The sequence below is a fragment of the Bidens hawaiensis genome, unplaced genomic scaffold (genome assembly GCF_021521415.1).
Source record: "Bidens hawaiensis isolate Kalapana, Puna unplaced genomic scaffold, B.hawaiensis_p1.1 tig00048137_1, whole genome shotgun sequence".
NCBI classification, from domain to species: domain Eukaryota; kingdom Viridiplantae; phylum Streptophyta; class Magnoliopsida; order Asterales; family Asteraceae; genus Bidens; species Bidens hawaiensis.
The window spans coordinates 97,194-106,295 of NW_027498610.1; the positions used below are offsets into that span (position 1 = coordinate 97,194).

The 9,102-nt window shown below is 42.7% G+C and overlaps 1 pseudogene; it reads right to left on the reverse strand.

Moving 5' to 3' along the window:
- Positions 1-6,753: 6,753 nt before the first annotated feature.
- On the reverse strand, positions 6,754-7,511 carry LOC143597337 (lignin-forming anionic peroxidase pseudogene; annotated as a pseudogene).
- Positions 7,512-9,102: the final 1,591 nt, after the last annotated feature.

Below are 9,102 nucleotides of genomic sequence, written 5' to 3' on the forward strand. Positions count from 1 at the left end.
GCTTCAGCCTTGGTGGCCCTCTCGGTCGCGTTCCTCGCAGTCTCCTTAGCTAGCCGAAGCTGTTCGTTAACAGCTTGGGCAGCCTTGGAGCGGGCCTCGAGTCGCGCTTGAACCTCAACCTCGAGGGCCTTGAAGGCCTTATCCTTCTCCGCAGCCACTGCGGTTAGTTTTTTGGTTCTCCTCCCGGAGAGCACGCGCCTGAGATACTTCTTTAACGCGAGCTGCTTTCAACTTGTCGTTTTCACGACAAAGCAGCTCGACGCGTGGCTGCATCCGGGCCAGGAGAACCCGAAGCTCGTTGGTTAGCCTACCCTCCTGGTAGCTAACCATGGCTTCCCCCCAACGCACCATGGGGAGCAGCGTGGCGAGCCCAGTCCACGCACTCCACAGGTGTGCGAAGGGTTGTTCCTCGGCGAATGTTCCATCTTGGAACATACACTTCATTGGAATCCGACACTGCAAAAGAAACAAAGCAGTTAGGAAAAGATGATAAAAAAAAAATGTATAAAGGCCAAAAGAACCCTACGCACCTGTAGGGTCGATCACAGGCCGATAGCCACCGAACCCATCACCTGAACCTAAGGGAAATCCATCCAAAAGGTCAGGCAGATGGGAAGGTAACAAAGATTGGCGAGAAGCCTCGCGCGTACCTGAAGGTTCGGCCGTCGAGGCCGATGACGGAGGCGGCACGGTTTCCGCCGCAGTAGATGGCGGAGGCATGGTATCCGCCGCGGTCGCCGCCGTGGAGGCAGCAGCAACAGTAACCGCCGGCTCCGTGAAGGATGCTGTAAAAATCGCACTCACGGCCGGCGGTGACGTCATCTCGGCTGGAACAGTAGGCTCAAAGGAGTGAGCAACTGGACCAGCGGATGCAGGCGCAGGCGCCTGGGTCGACGCCTCAGGTAGGCTGACCGAGCCTACCGTCATTGGCGGAGAGGTACTCCCCTGCGCTCCACCCTGGAATGCGTCAACATCCACGCCTGCACAAGAAGATAAGTTTCAATAAATTTATAGTGATAAATCTACAAAGATAAGGACGTTTGTACTTACGGGTTTTCTTGAGCCTGAACATACGGACGGGCGGGGACGAGCCCGATGGAGCCGGTCTCTTGATGCCGGTCACCGTCGTCGTCGTTGGTTCTCCGGAGGCAACAGTCGTAGCCTCCGGAGCAGTGGTCTTCTCACCACCGGGGTTCCCCGCCACCTCTTCACTATCTGACTCAGTGTCAGATAGAAGCACTGGATCGGCTGTGGAGGCCACCTTCTCCTTCCCCTTTCAGCCGGCAACTTTCCTCTTCCGCACCAGCGAAGGACCATCTGCGGATTCCTCAGAAGAAGGGATGTCATGAATTCCGGCAGCGGGTACAGCATTGAGGGATTGAGGATAGAATATCGCCTTACCTGGCCGCCGGTGGCTCAGGATCTCGTGGCCCAGCGGATAGACCTCCACAAACCGATCCGCCGTTTGTTCCAGGATGGGCAACTCGCCCTCGTCTAGAGCACGAGTACCCATCCGCGCGGGACCGTCAGCTTCCCGCGGGTACAGGAGCGACTCCAAATCGTTCCCCTCTGAAAGAAAAGAAACAGTTAGAAGACAAACTCGTATCAGCAAAAAAGACAAGACATACCATAAGGAATAGAGTTCAAACCGTATTCGAGAAGGATGGGAACCTGAGACGCCTCCTTCCACACCCGGCTCATCCCCAACATCACCATCCCGGACTCCGCAAACCGGTAAACCGGAGATTGGACCAGGGATATCTTCGAGAACCATTCCGCCTCCTGGTAGTTGGTGGCGTGAAGGCTTGGAATTGCTTGGCCATTTTTAAACTTCATGGCAAGGGGGACGGCGCGGGCGGATATGTAGAAGAACTCCCGCTTCCACGATCGGAGACTGCGCTCGGTCGCGCAAATCTTTAAACCCTTAATACGGGTTGTCAGGGTGTACCACCCCTGGATGCACCTCCAAGTATAGAAGGTCATCAGGCGGTCCACATGGGGCTCGATGCCCAAAATCCGGCATACCCACTCGAAGTGGCGAATCTTGGCGACCGCCATAGGGTGCAGCTCGGTCAAATGAACACCGTGCCTCTCAAGGACACGGTAAACAAACTTTGTCAATGGGAACCTAAGATTCCCATAGACAAAGAATGCTGCATAAACCCCGATCTTGCCTCTGGGGGCATCGTACACGGTCTGATGGGGTTCAGGAAACTCAGGCTCGAGAGGATCGAGCATGAACTTCCTAACAACATACCGGTACTGATCGCCGGGCAGAGCACACTGGCACTCGCCAGCAGTACTCCTATCATCGGTTGTAGACTCGAAATCATGTGAAGACATCTTGCAGAAGGAAGAAGAAAACGATTTCAAGGGAATGCTCGACTGAATAGAGGAGTATTCACCGGAAATCGCTGTAAAGATGAAGAGAAAATGTGAAAGTGTGAATTGGAAAGGATCCTCCACCCCCTTTATATACTAATCGCAATTAATGCGGTGAATTTAATGCGGAGGAGAGAGAAATCGAAGGTGCAATGAAACTATGACGCGTGGCAAAAAGCAAGCTGGCAACAGCTGTCAAAAGGACGCGTGCCAGTAATTTTGCGGCCACGCGCCCGAAAAATCGCGCCCACGCGCCTGAAAAAGCGTCTGGAATGACCATGTACTGTCACGTCACCATAACTTCCTGCACGTCCTGACACAGTCAGAAGAAACCGTCGCACGACGTTTCAGATGTTTGGACTGTTCCTATCTTTCCACCAACTCTTCGAATTTCGAAATTCAAAATTCAAAAAGATTCAAAAGTAAGCGGGAAAGTACTTACCTTGGCAACCAAGTAACCATAAGCCGGGTGCGGGTACAGTGTTAAGGCAAAACCCTTCACATACCTAGCACCCGCGGGGAATTGAAGCCAAGAATACCTTGGCAACCAAGTAACCATAAGCCGGGTGTGGGTACAGTGTTAAGGCAAAACCCTTCACATACCTAGCACCCGCAGGGAATTGAAGCCAAGAGTACCTTGGAAGTAAAGTAACCGTAAGACGAGCGCGGGTAGTGTTAAGGCAAAACCCTTCACATACCTAGCTCCCCGCAGGGAATTGAAACCAAGAAGGATCTTCTGGGTAATGCTTGCGGATAGAGGAATAACATCCCCGCATAACGGGAACGTCGAGAATTATATTGTTTGAAACTCCGTGATGGAATTGGTGGTCTTAGCATAATTGATCACTATGTAGAAACCACCAGAACCCCATGGAGACTATATACAAGTAAGACTCAACGCTCCTGACTTGAGAGAAGGTTACATACCTACCCGCATCATACCCAAAGATCAAGCAAAAAAATCGGGAATTTTTGCAAGTGACATTAGGAAACCCGCGGGAAGAATCCCCACGGAGAACCTTAAATCTAAAAATCCTTTTCAAAACCCCTTGCTTAAAGTCCAAAAGTTCACCTCACCTTATTAAACATTCATGAGAAGAACATTGGACTGGGGGGACTTGAAGAGGTAGGTCCCAGCAGAGCCCAGTTAGGTCCCGCAAGACTCACCTTGAACAGGGACGTCTGCGCAAAGGCCATCTGCTCCCGCAGGACCCACCATGCTCAGAGAACCTTACGCGCAGTACGCAAGCTGTACACGCTGGGAAAGCCTCCCAATGGTGAAGTACCCCGCCTGTTCCCGCAGTTGCGGATACAAGCCATCGGGGAAGGCTACCCGCAGACAGCAGGGCTACAACGCACAAGACAATAGATACTTCAGTAGTCACATGAAGGAATGAGCAAGGCGGGAACAATCCCGCCAAAATGAGCCAGTCCGTATGATTCTGAAAGATCTTCTGTACTATACCTACCAAGGTATGGATAGGACAGACAAACTGACCAGAACAGCCCATGAGCCAATCACAGGGTGACAGCTCACCGACAAACAGTACGAGGAGGAGCACCCTCTAGTACTGTTTGTCACTATTAGCCGCTGCCTACTACTCCAACCCTTACTGTGGGGCATGCGCAGCCTACAGTTGGTGGAATAGTGTTACTGTTGGCCGTAACCTATTCACCAACCAGCATGGCCTGCGAACAATCCACAGTAGGTGGGACGTGCATAATCTACAGTTGGTGGAATAGTGCAGCCGACTTTGTTACTGTTGGCCGTAACCTACCCACCAACCAGTATGGCCTGTGCATAGTCAACTGTTGGTAGAACAGGAATACTATTCAGCCGGCTGTACCTTCTAGGAAACCTACCTTCGGCTATAAATACTCCAACATCTTGGAATGGTAAGATCATCTGCTATCCTGTTATCTAGTAATCTCTTAATATACACTTATATTCAGAAGCAATCTAGTCTGATTCTCACGCCGGAGGGTGGTCACAAGGAGGAACCCCCCCTTCTCATGACGAGCTTACGGTGTTTGTTTTGCAGGTCCCCCTGAAGAACAACCGTCTCTGTTGGACCTCATTCCCGTGGGAAACATTACTTAACCCCCAGATTATATATAATCTGCACCGGGTCACTTAGTGTTTCTTCAATACCTATGCTTTGTATACACCCACAAATTACATGGTAAAATAAAGTAAAAACACCATATTCGGGTGTTTCAATATTCACCCATACCTTATATATTTTAATGTAGATGTGGTGAAAAGATGTATTTTTAATTGTTTATGAATATTTATAGAGAATTGGATGGGTTAGACTTTTAAAAGTGAATAAATTTTATGAATTAATGTGTATTTTGGTTAAATTATATAGACGGATGGTAATCGTAAAAATGGTCTTTTATTGCATATTTCTTGTGCGATCGTTTTTATGTGGTCGCTTATGCATCCATTGCTCATGATTTTGTGACTATAATATTTTCACGAGTCAAACTAATTTGCAACCTTGTTTCTTACTACATGTTTAGAGATCAAAAATTCCGTCACAAAACGATAGATTTTATGGAGCCCGGCTTAATTTTATTTCCGGCTTAATTTTATTTCTTTTTTTTCTTCAAAGTACCTTAGGGGGGGAGGGTGGTGGATGTGGTGTGATCACTCATCACACACCCCACCCAATTATATTGTGCCACATCACCAACCCAAATTCCATCACATGTGATGGTTTTTTACTAGGGGTGGTGGTGTGGTGTGATGGTGTGTGATGGAATTTTTTATTTTTTTTGTAACTTTAAAAATTAAAACAATATTTAATAGAACTTAAAAATAAAAACAATAGTTAATAGAACATAATTCAACTTAAAATTTAGAAATAAAAAATAAAAGTTACAACGAACGTGTACTCCTCGTCTGAATCCGGAAATTCCAAACTAAAGAACCTATATGCGCAACAAGATCCCATCTCAACCGATGATGAATATCTTCATACCCGCAAGTCTAATTGGACATCATCGGGAATGGGAACATAAGTCGGAGGATCCGGTACCCAATCTGGAGAAATTGCATTTCCATCTTCTTTTATTAACATATTGTGTAATATGATGCATGCATACACGTAGCTATAATCTTTAAGAATAAAGATTCGGCAAACGAAGCGTTCTCTAAACGTCTCGTCGTTGTACTTCGGCTCCTCCACAAATAGCCGTTCATTAACACGTCGTGGGCATGTATATGATCACACTCCACCACCTTTTTCTTTGGACGGCTCGAGCCTTCAAGTTCTTTGTATAGCAACGGGAACCATTCAAGAATGTCATCGTCCGAAGACGAAGAGCTATCGGTGTCTAAGGGCATCGAGTGTTTCGGAAATTCCATATTTTTTTGTTGTGAATGAAGGGGAAGTTGAGAGTGTTTTTGAGTTGGATTTGGTTTTGATTTGGATTTGGTTATGTTTTTTGTTTTTGTTTTATATTGGTTTTTTTTATTTAACCCCCCCCCCCCAACGGCTAGATCCCCACCCAACGGCTACATTTCTTCTTGAAAATCACCCCCACCAAGCGTGATGGCCATCAAGCAAAATACCCATTTTCGCGGGACCATAGGACCGGCGACGGTGTGGCTTTTCTCATCAACGCGGTGACGGGGAGGCCACCACGCACCGCCCCGTCCGCCCTTACCTTGCACTTGCAAGGAATATGACCAATTTTTATGACCAAATTTATTATAATTTATTACAACTAAAAGACTTTTGCGGTTGTCTGAATATTTCATTTTATTTTTTTAGGGTTGTTTGATAGTTTCTTAATGGTCATTAAGAGACTATATCTTATTAGTTTCATAAACCTCTTAATAGTTAAGAGGTAACATTAAGTCTGAATGGTTAAGATGTAACATCTTAATTGTTTTCCTCATAACCATTTAAGATTAACTCTTAACCATTAAGAGGTTATGAATTATTAAGAGTAAACAATCTTAATAGTTTATTAAGAGGCTATTCTAAATTTACTCTTTCCGTACAACATCATAGGATACAATTATATACATTACCAAACTATATTAAACCTTACTGTGTGGCCCCTTATCATACCGTATAACACATTGGAATACAAAAACCATAGAAAATAGTTTGCCATTGTACGACACTATGCCGTACGGTGTTTCCAAGAGGGCGTATGATGTCCTAATGTGCAGTATAATTTTTGGATTAACGGTCTTTCGCAATGTGTAAACTAGTGGGGCCATCCACAGCCAAATGTCTACTCTCCATTGATTATGTATGTAGCTTCTAAAAATAATTAGACCCAAAGATTCAAAAAATAAAAATAAAAATAAAAAATCATACATTAGATGAACAATATAATGTATGGTAAACTCTACCGTAGAGCACCACAAATGCTTCTTATAACTCCTTCATCGCCTATTAACGGCCTAATTTTACTCATCTTTATCATTGCGGCTGCAAAATCGGATTTAAACTTTGAAGCATTACGACTATATTCCCTAACAATGTTGTCCGTTGATCCGCCACTAAACAATACCTGATCCGATTCAAGAAGACCCTTATTTTGTATCAAGTTCTTGAAGTAATTATTGTCAAAAGAATTCGGTGTCACCAAATCTAGCGGTGCAAGGTGTCCAACAACGTCGTTAGTGGGGCAACCACGCCTACGGGTGCTAGCAAACCCCACTATCGATATTTGATGCATTGCCATATATTCGGTCTTGGAACGAGAAGCAATGAGCTTGTCCAATAGTATGAGCTCCGGATAACGCGACCATGTCTCTTGTTGTCAATCCGTTAGTATTGAATGTCGTAATAAGTGACTCGAGTGGAGCTTTGAAACTAGGAAGACCACCATTCTCGGCTTGAACAAGGTTGGCTGTGGTTGAGTCTCTTCTTTCCAACTTCACTAACCATGACGGACCGCCAACCATTTCTGATGCATCTCGTGCAGCCACAGCTAGTATGTCTGCACAAGATACGACCCCCGGACATAGTTTTTTCGACCTGCGATTTTGCAATCTCTATCACCTCATAACCTTGTACTGAACCCTTGTTAGGCAATGCATTCTTTTCACTTACTAACGAAGGACTATCGTCAAGCAAGATTGATGCATCACAACCCTGCATTTAATGACACAAATGTTTCAAGAAAGTTACGATTTGCAAGACTAGAAAAAAAAATCGACCATTTTGTAATTATTGATTTAGATCATTCACAATGGAGTTTCCATCCACATACCTTATACCCTACATATTCCCTAAAATAAATGGTATAATAAAGTAAAAACACCATATTTGTGTGTTCAATATTCACTCATATCATATATTGTAATGTAGTTGTGAGTGAAAAGATGTATTTTTAATTGATTATGAATATATTTGGGGATTTGGACGTACGTGGAAGATTTTAAAAGTAAACAAATTTTATGGATAAATATGTATTTTGTTAAATTATATAGGATGGTGATCGTAAAAATAATCTTTTGTTGCGTATTTCTTTTGCGATCGTTTTATGTGGTTGCTTATGCATCCGTTGCTCACGATTTTGTGACTAGAATATTTTCACGAGCCGATTTGCAACCGTGTTTCTTACTACATGTTTAGAGATCAAAACGATAGCAAAACGACAAAGATTTTTATGCGGCATGCTTAATCTTTATTTCTTTTCCTTTTTTCAAATTTCCATAATTACCTTACCTTGCAATTGTAAGGAATAGGAATACGTGAAACTTTTATGACCAATTTATTTTTAATTTATTACAACTTATTACAACTGACTTTTATTTTTCTTCCCCCTAAAAAACTTTTGTTGCTGGCCGAATATATATATATATATAGGTATTTGATTATTTTAGAAGTTCTTTTACAGCGAGAAGTGAATGTGTAACTCTATTAATCCCTAATTTCACTCTCTTTCTTATGTGCAGGTGCGTTGTGTAGGTGCATATGTATGTGTGTAGGTATGTATGTTTGTATATGTGTACGTATGTTTGTATAGGGGTGGGATTTAGAGAGAACTCCTCTTATAGAGAGAACTAGAGAACTACTAAAGAATTATTTTTAACTATTTTTAAAAAAATATTTTGTGATTTTTTTTTCTCCTTCTATAAGATGATATTGATACTAAAAAAAAACCACCTTGTCGGTGTAGTATTGTAGTGCATATGTGCACTAATGCCTATTTCATATATACAATAGTGTTTTATTGCATATAATACAACATAATTGCATTATCCAATACACAATATTGAATATATACAAATATGACACTAATAATTGTATGCAAAAACACATTATCGCATATATGTAATACAACACTAATGCACATATGCATTTATATCAATTTTTTTTAATTTTTGTATATAATACAACACTATTGCAAATATACAATACAAACAACTATATATATGCTATTCAACACTATTTCAAATATCAAAATGCACACTATTGCACATATGCATTATAAATTAAGTCGGTGTATTGCATATATGCATTACTCGTTAATTTTTTTTATTTTTTTTCATTTTTTATATTTTTTCGTGGTGAAGAATAACAACATATAAAAAGGATGAAAGAAAAAAATTTTAAAAATATTTTTTTTAAATTAAATTAAAAATACTTCATTATTAGTTCTATAGTTCTCTCCATAAAATGGAGTTCTCTCATTATCCTCTCCCTGTTTGTATATGTGTATGTTTGTATGTGTGTATGTAATACA